Raw genomic sequence first — 13,266 nt, forward strand, 5'->3', positions numbered from 1 at the left:
AGCCAGCTGTGGAGTGAATGGCCCTGTGTGTAGCTATGGCACCCGGGTGGGTGACGGGGGTGGGGTGGGGTGGGGGGGGTTGGGGATTGGGGGTGGGGGTGGCGGGGCGTTTCTGGCCTCCTGTGGTTCCTGCTTAATTCCTGAGCTGAATTCTCTGGGCTTCGCTTCAGTTCTGTCATCGTCCTTATATCTTTTCACCTAATTCCCTCTCCTTTGTTTAAACTAGACAAAGTCAGTTTTTCCTGTTTGCAAGCAAGAACTCTGAGTAATAGCAATATCAAATTAATTTATTACCCAAACATTACCAGAAGGTTCCAAGGGGCAGCAGAATCCGGGGACAATTAGCTTCAGAAGAATAACTGCCATTAAGCACATTAACTGTGGCAGGACATTAAATATTGACCACCAGGTCACCCCTTTATAAATAAAGGAGTTACATCAGGAAATTTCAGAATTTTACTCTTCAGTATCCAGAGGTCTGAAAGGGAAATGCAAATCATTTTAAAAATCGTAATTCTAAGAGTTTACGGAATCAGTTCCCCAATGGCAGGTTCATCTGCAAATTTCAAAGAAATTCTTCCACTCAATATGAATTAATTAATTTTCTTAGTTCAACCAATTTATCTGTTAATCAATTAACAATCTGTTAAAATAATTGATGCTCCAAACAGATTTCCCAGTTTTTCAGTCCTAAGTGTGGTAAGAGGTCCCTCTACTGGCTACTCACAGAAACTACAGCTCTCTACCCACGCGGCTGTAACACAGGAATTCAAAAGTAAGCAGTTTACCTTTTGTTGTAACCCCCTCGAAAATTGTCTGAGGTAGTAGCCTCAGGGCAGGAATAAGAAAAGGCACTGATTAGGAAGCCAGCTGTGAAGGAAATCTTGGCCTACAGCTCTCTGAAAAATGAAAATGAAAAATGCATCCCTATAGAATAACGCTCTTCAGTAGAAAATATTGCAAAAGACACAAGTGTGAGCCATGTATTCATTTTTAAATTGCTTAGTGACCACATTAAAAAAAGAAGTAGGGCTTCCCTGGTGGCGCAGTGGTTGAGAATCTGCCTGCCAATGCAGGGGACACGGGTTCGAGCCCTGGTCTGGGAAGATTCCACATGTCGCGGAGCAACTGGGCCCGTGAGCCACAACTACTGAGCCTGCGCGTCTGGAGCCTGTGCTCCACAACAAGAGAGACCTGCGCGCCGCGATGAAGAGTGGCCCCTGCTTGCCACAACTAGAGAAAAAGCCCTCGCACAGAAATGAAGACCCAACACAGCCAAAATTAAATAAATAAATAAATAAATTTTTAAAAAATTCATTTTAATTATGTATTTTTATTTAACCCAATATACCCAAAATGTTATCACTTCAGCTTGTAATCCATATAAAAAATTAATGAGCTATCTTGCATTCTTTTGTTGCACTTAATTCTTTGAAATCTGGGCTGTACTTTCCACCTGTAGCACATCCCAGTTTGCACTAGCCACATTTCAGGTGCTCCATAGCCCTACGGGGCTAGTGGTTGTTAATTAGACCGCATGGGACCAGGGAAACTCCAATAGCAAGGACAGGAACTCAAGAGATAAGATACTTGCTGTTTCATAATTTACAATTCATAGCTCAGGGTGACATCTCACAAGCTGTCCAAAACCTGTTTAGAAAAGGAACGTCAAAGATGAATAAACTGGCTGTCAAGAGCTTAAAGGTTCATGTTTTCTTTGTATCGTTGTTGGTGATACTTGGTACAAAGGGCTCTGCATAGTGGTTTGACATCATGTATCCGGAGCTTTCAAACATTCAGAACTTCCAGACCAGGGTTTACACCTGTGGGAATGGTAGCAGGGGAATGTGAGCACAAGCCGGCTCTGGGTATTAAGTTCCTGCTGGACAGTTGTTACGGCTCTTTGTCTTTCCATCTGGCACGTCTCTGTGGGCTCTCAGGATGGCTGCAGCTCTCAGTGGTAGAACTCTACCCACGACCTGCAGGAGTAGCCTTGAGACTGCCCGCCGTCACACTCTTGGCTGGCTTTCCTTCCCCCTTCTTGTGGGGTCTGAGGCTGGGTGGGCTAGCGAAAAGTAAGATGCGTACATAAAATGAAACTGATGAATTAATGTATATAATTTAATTAATTAAAATAAGTATATAATTAAACTAATTAAATTTACTATTGATTATGAAAGTTTTTGTGCTCAAGGGCATTTTTGGTGGGTCCGATTAGAAGGCGCCATGGGTTCCAGTGGCAGAGCAAGTGGAGGTGGTCAGAGATGCACCGAGATCCCTGGGTGAAGCTGTTCAACACGCCTGACGGACGTTGTTAGGGAAAAATGGAAACAACTTATTCAACAGTAGGCAATTACTTAACAATATATCTCCATAGAATGGCTACTATACAGCTTTCAAAGGAAGGTTTCAATGAATGCTTTTCCTCTTTATATTTATTTTTCGGTTTTGTCAGTGTTACCCAAGTTTTGCACGGTTTGTGGTGAAACTTCGGCCCCGCCCACCGTTTCTTTCCATTTTCCTCTTCTCACGAGGGAGAACAGGGGAAATCCACCTTCCGCTAGAGAAGATTATAAGGGATGTGGTGTCAGTGGGTAAAAGGCAAATTCCAAGGAATTTAATGTATGGAGCTAGAACAGGCATACAAGGAAATGTTTGAAGATACAGGAGAAATTATGCATGTGATGCGATGAATTTTCAAAAATCAGACATTAAAATTGTAACTATTTTGACAACTGAATTTAGCTCTAAATATAGAGAAAAGAAAATACTCTGGCTTCTTATAAGTCAATTAAGCTACATTCAGTAATCTGGAGGGGACATTACTGATTTAAAACTTTGTCACACTCAGAACAAACTCAGGCACAGGCAGGGAGTATCCTGGGCACTCTTCCGTTCCCCAGGATAGATATTAGGCTGAGATGGCTTTGTATCGCAGGTGTGTAAGGTCCCCGGAAGAGGGTGACCACGGCGCTTCAGATGCCCTCCTCTGCCTGCACGCACTGTCGGACTGCCGTTTCCCCTGCAGGGTTGCCACAAGCTGGTAACCCCAGCGAGAACCGCTTTGTGGGGCTTGCTGTATCCCTGGGCCTCCTCCAGGGTTTGAGGCCCCGGCCCTACCTGGCCCTGGATTCTGAAACTTCGAGGGAGGCTTTATCTCCCTCTACCTCCAAACGACCTGCCGCGGGCTAGAGAGCTTGTGGGGTTCCCAGGCTGAACGTTACCTGCTTGCTTCCTTTCCTGATCCCCTCCTTCTTCCTCCCCAAATGAGAGGGTCTTCATTTTACTGGAGTAGGGGTAGGGCCTAAGGGACCTGGGTCTGCTCTATGATTTCTATTTTCACATCCTTTCTGCCTTACTCCTTTCAACCGCTTTGTTCTCTAGTTCAGGCCGTGCTGGGGCTGGTGGGAGGGCCAGAGAGTGTACATGACAGATGCACGTGAGCGTGGGAGCCACATGCAACGACATCTCGCAAATCTCCCCCTCCCCTCCTCTGTTCACCAAAGCGTAGGGATTCTGAAGTGGCCCTGTGTGGTAGGGTGGTGGTGGGTCAGGTGACATGGGTCTTGGGGAGCACTAGAGCTAGTCAGGACAGAGAGGTCAGCCTGGGAAGAAATAGGGGCAGAAGTCTGCACCCTCAGCGATGGCAGGTGTTGGAACTGAGTCAAGAGAAGCATCGTGGTAGGACAATTCAGAGTGGAAAGAACTTAAGCTACGTTTATGGACCATTTGTCCCACGATTCTAAAAGTTTATTTCTTCTTCTTCTTTTTCATTTATTTAACTTAGAAAGTGATGTGGTTGGAAACGGATTGCTTATTATATCTTGGGCATTAAAACTTACTTTCTTTTAACCCTGAGTAAATGCCTAGACACTTGAAAATGCAATAAATTAAAAGCATGTGGTGGCTTATAGAAATATTCTCTCTCTCTCTCTCTCTCTCTCTCTCTCACACACACACACACACACACACACACACACACACACGTGCACACACCCCCAGTATGTCTGAGCGGGTCAAGTTGAGGGAATGTCTCTCCAAAATGAGCTGTCTAACTGAGGTGGCGATGATGTCACTCACTGGCAGTGAACTCATGGGGGCCGTCATCGAGGCTGACAGAAGTTAGAAAAACGAGTCCCCAGGGAAACACGTTGCTCTGCTTCTAGTTCCTTGAGATGTAAATATGTCTCCGAAAACGAATACGTCTATGCATTCTCTCTTATCACCCCATAAAAATGTATCCCTGAGGTAGAGCGAATGTCCTGATGGATCTGTGTACTCAGCATTCCTTCCTCAAAGGTGCAGTTCAGCACCCTCATTCCTGGGGTGGCTGGGGACCTGAAATGTGATCTTTTTTTAAATGTATCCCCAAATTCCTTCCCCGCCCTTCTTCAAAGTGTGAGTTCACTGTGTTGAGCCATGATTCAATAAAAAGCGGCTTGCCCCACACCCTGATGCAACGTTCTTTTTGAATGTGTAACAGAAATGCCATCATTTCTAGAAACTGGAAGCCGGTGATTCTCTTGTAGAGGCTTGCTGGGGTGATCCTTTATTGGAACAAACCTCACTGGGAACTGTGCCCAGTCCCTGGGCAGAAAAGCTGCCCGATCACACTTGCATCCCAAAGCCAAACATGTTGTCTTACCAGGAAATGAATGAGGTCTCCTAGACATCTTATGGGAGCAGAGGAGGGGGTGGATTTGACCAAGGTGAGAGAGAGGAAGGAAGACTTGAAGAAAGAGAGGAGCAGGTCCTCACTGGTTTAGAATTATCCAGAAAAAACTGAGTTTGGATAGGGAAAATTCTGAATTAGGGAATACTTGAAACATACTTTAATGTTTTGAAACACTGTGTATAACAAACTAAAATACCTATGGTTAGTAGTCAAGTAAATGAAAAATGGACTTTTTGGAGTCCTACATCATATATTAATACATGCTAACTATAAAAAAATATTTTTAACTTTTAAGCAAATATAATCACAGTACCATATCTACATGAGAATAAGTTTCAAATTAATGAAGTCAAAATCAATGGAGCTATTGGGCTTATTACTAATACTAAAGTGATTATTGCCTAATAATCAAAATGAGAACTGCTCTAAGGTCTTTGAAAAGACATTGGAGGGGTGTTCCCCTTTCCAATGGAACAATTTGAATTCAAAGGTCTGTAAGGATATACCCTATTGGTAACAGACTCAGATATCAGGAGTGCCGACTCATATGATAAGGGTTATTTTAGTGTTTGAAGAAACTACCACACTGTTCTCCAGAGTGGCTGTACCGTTTTCCATTGCCGTTAGCAGTGTATGAGAGATCTACTTTTTTCCCATCCTCATCAGCATTTGATGTTGTCACTATTTTTTTCTTTTAGTTGTTCTAATATGTGTGCAGTTCCACTAAATCTTTTATAATGCAACAAAAACATTGTCCCACTGAAAATAAAGTTTGTGGGATCTGTGGAGAATAGGGAAACCTGACAAGTTCAGGGAAAAAAAATCCATAGGAATGTAATGTGATAGATGTCAGTCTGTAAATGTGAAATGCAAGCCTTTCAACAGAAGCCCATGCTTCCAAGGGGAGCGCTTCCCTGAGATTTTCTTCTTCCTTCAGTGAATCTGGCACATCATACATTTCGCTTTTGAATCTTTTTAGTCTCCTGCACTGTGTAAATGGTCCTCGGTCCTCCTTAATTTTCCTGACCTTGACACTTTTGAAGATGACAAGCCAGTTATTTGGTGGAATGTCTCTTAGCTTGGGTTTGTCTGATATTTCCTTATGATTGGATTCAGACTTTTTTTTTTTGGCAGGAATATCACAGAAGTGATGCTGTGTTCTTCTCAGTGCATCCCACCAAGTGGTACATGTTTGTCCCGTTACTGCTGTTAACTTTAACCCCTTGCTTAGGCTCATTTAAAAAAATATTTTTTAGAATGGTTTTCATTTCACAGCAAAATTGAGAGGAAGGTACAGAGATTTCCCACATACCCCGTCCCCACACATGCACAGCCTCCCTCGTTATCAACATCCTTCACTGAAATGGGACATGTTATACCTGATGAACCTACATTGACACATCGTAATCCCCCAAAGTCCAGAGTCTTACCTTAGGGTTCACTCTTAGTGCTGTACATTCTGTGGGTCTGGACAAATGTATAATGACATGTATCCATCATTATAACCTCATACAGGGTATTCCCACTGTCCTAAAAATACTCCATGCTCTGCCTATTCTTTCATTCGTCCTCCACCCCCCCACCCCCTGGAAACCACTGATCCTCTTACTGTGCCCACAGTTTTGCCTTTCCCAGAATATCACATAGTTAGAATCATGCTGTATGTAGCCTTTTCAGATTGGCTTCTTTCACCTATTAATCTGCATTTACTTTCCTTCATGTCTTTTTGTGACCTGATAGCTCATTTCTTTTTAGCCCTGAATAATATTCCATTGTCCAGATGTACCACAGTTGATTTATCCATTCACCTGCTGAAGAACATCTTGGTGGCTTCCAAGTTTTGGCAATTGTGAACAAAGCCGCTATAAACCTCACATGCAGATTTTTGTGTGGACGTATCTTACCAAGAATATCAAGAAGCATGATTGCTAGATTGTATGGTAAGAGTGTGTTTAGTTTTGTCTGAAATTGGTCTGTAGTTTTCTTTTCTTGTAATATCTTTGTCTGGTTTTGGTATTAGAGTAACGTTTGCTTCACAGAATGAGTTAGCAAGTACTCCTTCTTCTTCTGTCTTCTGGAAGAGATTGTAGAAATTTGGTATAATTTCTTTCTTAAATATTTGGTAGAATTAATCAGTGAGTCCATTTGAGCTTGGTGCATACTGTTTTGGAAGATTATTCATTATTGATTCAATTTCTTTAATAGGTATAAACGTATTCAGATAGTCTATTTCTTCTTGTGTGAGTTTCGGCAGATGGTATCTTTCTGGGAATTGGTCTATTTCATCCAGGTTATCAAATTTGTGGCTAGAGAGTCTCTTGGCCTCAGTAAACCCATCTGTAAAATGGGGAGGCAAACTGCTGCCTGCCTGGTTCATGAAGAGGGAGGATTGTGGATTAAGAGCATGGCCTTCTCACAGCAAAGGTGTTACATACATACAGGTCTTATTATCCTTAGTGGTAACACTATGTGTTTTCTTTTCTTTCATTGACTTAACATGAAGATTAAAATTTGCTTCTCCCTTGTCTCGAAGAGTCCTGAGCTTAATAAGTCTTCACATGAGGGGTACTATGCGTATGGTGAATTGCAAATACTGGGATGCAAGAGAGTCAGATCCAGGCCTCCTTCCCCATTGTTGAGCTGTCTGCACTTGGACAGCTGCTTGATTTCTTTGGATCTCAATTTCCTCATCTGTAAAGTAAGCAAAATAAGATTTTATCTACTTGAAGGTGGTGGCTGGTCCAGTCTATCTGTTTTTTTTTCTCTTCTATTTATATTTAATTACTGAAATATATTTAAAATCACATGTTATGCAAAACAACATATTAATTTAGAAATATTGCATTTTTCCAAACACATTTTGCAAAGGATTTTATTCAAATTCCTGCACAGATCTTTACACTGACATCCTCTTCATCACTAGAGCCACTTCCCGAGTCACACAGACTGTCTGAAATGCAGGGTCTGTCTGAATTACTTTGAAGTGGTAGCTGGACTCCAAGCCCAAGGACCTGTTCACATGACTGATGGGCTTTTTCATCTGCTTTATACATATGGCAGCTGTGACCTCCACAACGTGACCACCTATTTTATTGCTTACTTTTGAAATTTAATTTTCATTTTTATCAAAATAACATACAGGCATAGTTCAAAAAGTCAAATTGTATTCACATACTCACTAAAGGAAGTTCTTACTACACAGAAGCAACAACTTTCAACTCTTTTTGCCTCCATTGTCACATGGCTGACATCCTGGGATATCTTCCCGTCATCTTCCCTCTGTACATGTTTCTGTGTCCAAACTTCCCTCATCTTATAAGGATACCAGTCATATTGGATTAAGGCCCATTCTAAAGATGTCATCTTAACTTGATTACATCTGCAAAGATGCTATTTCCCAATAAGTTCACATTTAATTACTGGGGGTTAGAACTTCAAAATACCTTTTTTGGGGACACAATTCAACCCACAAGGCTGAATGCCTTCCTTTTATAATAGATGAGAATTTTATATCTCTTATGTCCTCACCTTATTTCCCTGTCCACATCTTCCCAATATATCACAATTCCTGGTTAAATCTACACTTGTTGCTTTCATTATTATAACTATACAAATATTGTTCATAACTGAAGTAAGTATATATGCTATAATTATATTTCTTGTAACTCATCTTGTTTTTCTTAGAGTTTATTGACCCTTTTTAAATTTTCTTGGTTTTTGTTTTTTTGTTTTTTTTTGAATGTCTGGTTGCTTTCCTACACCCTCCAATGGCCCTGGCCCTGCAAAATGCTTCCAATTAAAATTTTCACTGTAGTCAGAACTGTCCAATTATCAGTAAGTTCACGTACCCATTTTTGAAAACTTTCTGGGCTTTTGCTCTGTGGTTCTAGTAATGCCCTAGGTCTACTCTCAGTATTTTGGGAGATGTATCAGACAATATTTTGTTAACTGAAAGCATGCCTTGTAAATGCCTAGCTCACCCCCATGGGTAGCTTGTAAAAACTGAACCAGCATTTCCTGAAGGTAATACATAGACTGCTGACCACAGGAGTACAATTACTCCTTGTGTTATGTTCTGCTAAATGCCGGCCGAGGGTGTGCAGAGGGTAACGACTTCTGCTTCTGGTGGGGAGAGGGAAAGGAAGAAGACTGTTGGGCCAGGCACTGTAGAATGAAGACTTCTCTCGTGAGCTAGACCTTAAAGATGAGTAGGTGTTCACTGGCGAGGAAGGGGAAATGAAATTTTCCTGGTGTACTGAGGGAAATGGCACAAAAGCAGGAAAATAAATGTTTTATTTGGGGAACGGGGCATTCCCCTTGATCAGAAGAGGGGCTCCAGGTCAACTTGCTGAAAACCAATTCACTGCAGGATTAGTTCACTAAAGGAATTAATAATTATTCTTGAATAAATTCAATGAGTAGATATACGTATGATATATATGTATGTATGAATGTATATGAATATATATGTATGTACATGTATATATGTGTGTTTATACGTGTAGATGTAATTCTAATGGCTATGTTGGTGAATATATTCTTTTTGAATAAATATATTAGTTTTGTGTCTTTTCTCTCCTTGAGCCGGAGAGGCGGAAGACGTTCAAAAGAGAGGGAAGGTAGGGAATCCCAACGTATTATCAACTCACATTCCTTCCCAACTGAATAGGCAGCTCTGTCTCCCACCTAGTCTTTCATGTTGAAATGTGATAGTTAAATTGGTTTAGGAATGTCCTCATCCTGAATACAGATTTTGGATCAAGTATCATTCAGTTGGTCCTTTCTATCTGAATGATGGAAGTGGTGAAAATCTACATAAGTGATCCCCAAACCTCAGAACACTTGAAAAGATACAACAGAAAATCATCTTTTCTAGGGGTGAGGCTCAGAGAACTGTTTTTTCAACCAGATTTGGAAAACACTGGCTACACCCCAACCCTTCCGGTCTTGAATTTCAGTATACATTCTAGCTAACTGGGGAACTTGTTAAAGATGGAGATTAGGGGGCTTCTCCCACAAATTCTGACTCAGTAGGCACAGGGTGGAACCATGCCCTGGAATCCTCATTTTACAATCAACCCTGGTGATTCTGTCAAAGCTGACACCTAGGGCTTCCCTGGTGGCTCAGTGGTTGAGAGTCCGCCTGCCGATGCAGGGGACACGGGTTCGTGCCCTGGTCTGGGAAGATCCCACATGCCACGGAGCGGCTGGGCCTGTGAGCCATGGCCGCTGAGCCTGCGCGTCCGGAGCCTGTGCTCCGCAATGGGAGAGGCCGCAACAGTCAGAGGCCCGCGTACCGCAAAAAAATAAATAAATAAATAAAAAATAATGCCAGCACTTTGGAGCTGAAACATACAAAATTTGTGTTCTCCACCCAGATTAATTGCCCCAACAGCCTATATAATTGCTTAGACCTTGGATAAGATTGTCTCATTAGCACAAACACTGCTGTCTATGGTGGGAGAGTGAGGGGAAAAGCAACATAAGGTGTTTTTCAAGACGAAGAAACCCAGAAGCCTCTTTCTGACATTAGGTTTGTCTTATTAGTCACCTAAAAACACCTCCTAACCTAAAACCCATCTGATGATCTTTTTTTTTTTTTAATAAATATTTATTTTTGTCTGTGTTTGGTCTCTGTTGCTGCTTGCGAGCTTTCTCTAGTTGCGGCGAGCAGGGACTACTCTTCATTGCCGTGCACGGGCTTCTCATTGCAGTGGCTTCTCTTGTTGCAGAGCATGGGCTCTAGGCGCGCAGGCTTCAGTAGTTGTGGCGCACAGGCTTAATTGCTCCGTGGCATGTGGAATCTTCCCAGACCAGGGCTCAAACCCGTGTCCCCCGCATTAGCAGGCAGATTCCTAACCACTGTGTCACCAGGGAAGCCCCCATCTCATGATCTTTATAATGACTTGGTAATTTATCTCCTCCTTGAAAAGACCTGCTAATACCTTTTGTGTAGTGTAGATTTTAAACTCAGCAATTAAATGCTAGGTTTGATTTATCGAGTAAGAAATCTCAGTTTAATTTGTACCTCGTGTTTCTTCTTTCTATTTAATTCTCGACTCATATGCCAATAATCCTATTTACTGATTTTTTTTGTAAAGGAACTGCATTCCTTTTTAGGTTTTCTTTTTCCTAACTGAAAGCTAGCCTTGCTGTTATGGCTGCTCAGCTATTACAGGCATCTTTGTAAACTTTTGGGCAGGTAAAGAGGATGGATCTTGCCATTCTCACACAACCTCCTTCTACTCCAAATCTACTCAAAGACTCCCTCCACTTTCCTCAGGCTCCTCCTTCTCTGGCTGATGGTCTCTTCCTGTGAAGCCATGACTGGTTAACAGTAGGTAAATACTAGTATGCTCATCAAATCCTGGAATACTAAGAGCTTGAAAAACATAGGTGTAAAACACATATCAGAGACGCATTATGTTACACAAGGAGAGTGAATACAGCATCTTTGTAATACTAACAAGTGGTGTAGCTGACAATATAATTCAGTTTAGGGGTGTGCAGGAATCCGGCTCCATAATAGAGGGACGTGTGGGAGTCACTATCTCAGAGGGCAGCCTTGACCCTCTGCCAATGAATGGCGCTGAGCACAGAGCGGCAGGACTGGGCTTGATTCTAACCAAGTGAACAGGATGGTGGTGCAGCTTGTGGTGAGTTGTCACTTCCCCTTCAAAATCTCCTTGGAAAAGAAAACTGATAATAAAAGTGGAAGGTATTTTCTTTGTTTCATTAATTTTCTTCCATTCTTGACTCCATATTTATTTAAAAGAAAACTTTTTTACGCATTAGAGGGCAGTGTGGTATTTGAGCAGGCTTGGTGTTTTGAGTCTGAGATCTGGGTGTGAGCTGGACTCTATCTCCTACTATTTGTTATTTAAATTTCTTGTTTTTGTATCCGTTCAGCCAGTCTGTGTCTTTTGGTTAGAGCATTTAATCCATTTACATTTAAATTTCTAATATCACTTTCCTCACTTGTAAAATTGGAATCATAGCCCATAACTGACTTTGAAAGAGATAATATACATACAGTTTCTATGGGGAAAAGGCTGGGTATGCAATAAAAACCTATGAACTGCAAAGATCAAAATATAAGTCGTCATAGTGATAGTAATGAAAAATGTCCATTATTTAATATGAAATATCAGAGTCCCCTCTTCCAGGTCTTCAACCTCCTCTCTCACTATAAGTAAATTCCACTTTTATTTTTGTTTTTCATATTTGTTCCTTTGCTGTTGCTCTTTGCTGTTTACAAGACACCCAGACCTAAATGTAGAAAGTGGAAATTGCACATGAATTGTGTTTGTGTATGTATGTGTGCCTATGTGTGTGTGCTTGTATGTGTGTGATACAGTCAATTCTTAATTTCTCTCAAGTTTTAAGACTATCAATTTTTCTTCCAATTAAAATAAATCTACCCCTTTTTTCCTTATGTTTACTCTATGGGAAAAATAATCTCTCTGAGATTTATAACTTCTCTACAGTTTTTAGAGAGTAGAAATCATGATAGTTAATATTTACTGGACATTTATTGGTGGCAGGCACTATTCTAAGCACTTTACATGTATTATCTCATTTAATTCTCATGAGGAGTTGCTAATGTCACCCCCATTTTACAGATGCGGAGACTGAGGCAAAGGGAGATTTAGTAGTTTGCTCAAGGCCATGGAGTCAGTAAATGGCAGAGCTGGGATCCAGGCAGTCTCAAGTCAGAATCAACACTACTGGGACTTCCCTGATGGTCCAGTGTTTAGGACTTGGCACTTCCACTGCAGGGGGCTTGGGTTTGATCTCTGGTCAGGGAACTAAGATCCCACAAGCTGTGCACTGCTCAGGGCTATTGGATGGCCTCTGTCGGTGTGTAACGTGCCAGAAGCCTGTAATTTTGAAAGCATGAGCTGTGAACAACCAGTTTTGAACCACTGGGAGGATTTCTGATTCCAGGGCCTAGACGCATCGAATCACAGTCTCCAGGGATTCGGGTCTGGGAATGTGCAATCTGATTGTACTTCCTCTCCTGATTCCGCACTCCCCACCCCTATGTGATTCTGAGGCACGATGATGTTGAAGAACCAGTAGCATAAACATTTTGATCTAATTGGGTAAAAAAGAAAACTTTGATTTACCTACTATAATTTTTAATTCTTTACGTTCCTAAATATTCAAACAGCAACTTTCTTTCTTGGAAGTGGACACCGTTTCCTTTCATAATGATCACTGTCTGCACCATACCATTGTTACAAATAATTTATTGCTTTCTACTACTAGATATCCTCTCATGTGTCCTTTTACAAATTTAAGATGTTTATTTAATGTTTAGTGTGCAAAGCACTGTGTCAGTTCTAAGGAATGTATAGATAAATAAAATGTGGCCCTGCTCTCCATGTGGCTTAGGGTCTAGGGAGGGACCAGGCTCCAATGCACGTAAGAAGTGGGTGTGTATGAAGGGGTACAAGTACAGAACGGGGCACAGTGAAGAAATGTCTGGTCTCAAGTTTTTCATTGAATGGATTTGGAGCTACAACAAGCAAATCACAGAGTCCTCCAGGTGTGGGAACAAGAGGACACTGGATGGAAGGAATCACCCT

Source organism: Aethalodelphis obliquidens, unplaced genomic scaffold (assembly GCF_003676395.1).
Source record: "Aethalodelphis obliquidens isolate GAN/ISIS:26980383/991018 unplaced genomic scaffold, ASM367639v1 scaffold19, whole genome shotgun sequence".
In the NCBI taxonomy this organism is placed as follows: Eukaryota; Metazoa; Chordata; class Mammalia; order Artiodactyla; family Delphinidae; genus Aethalodelphis; species Aethalodelphis obliquidens.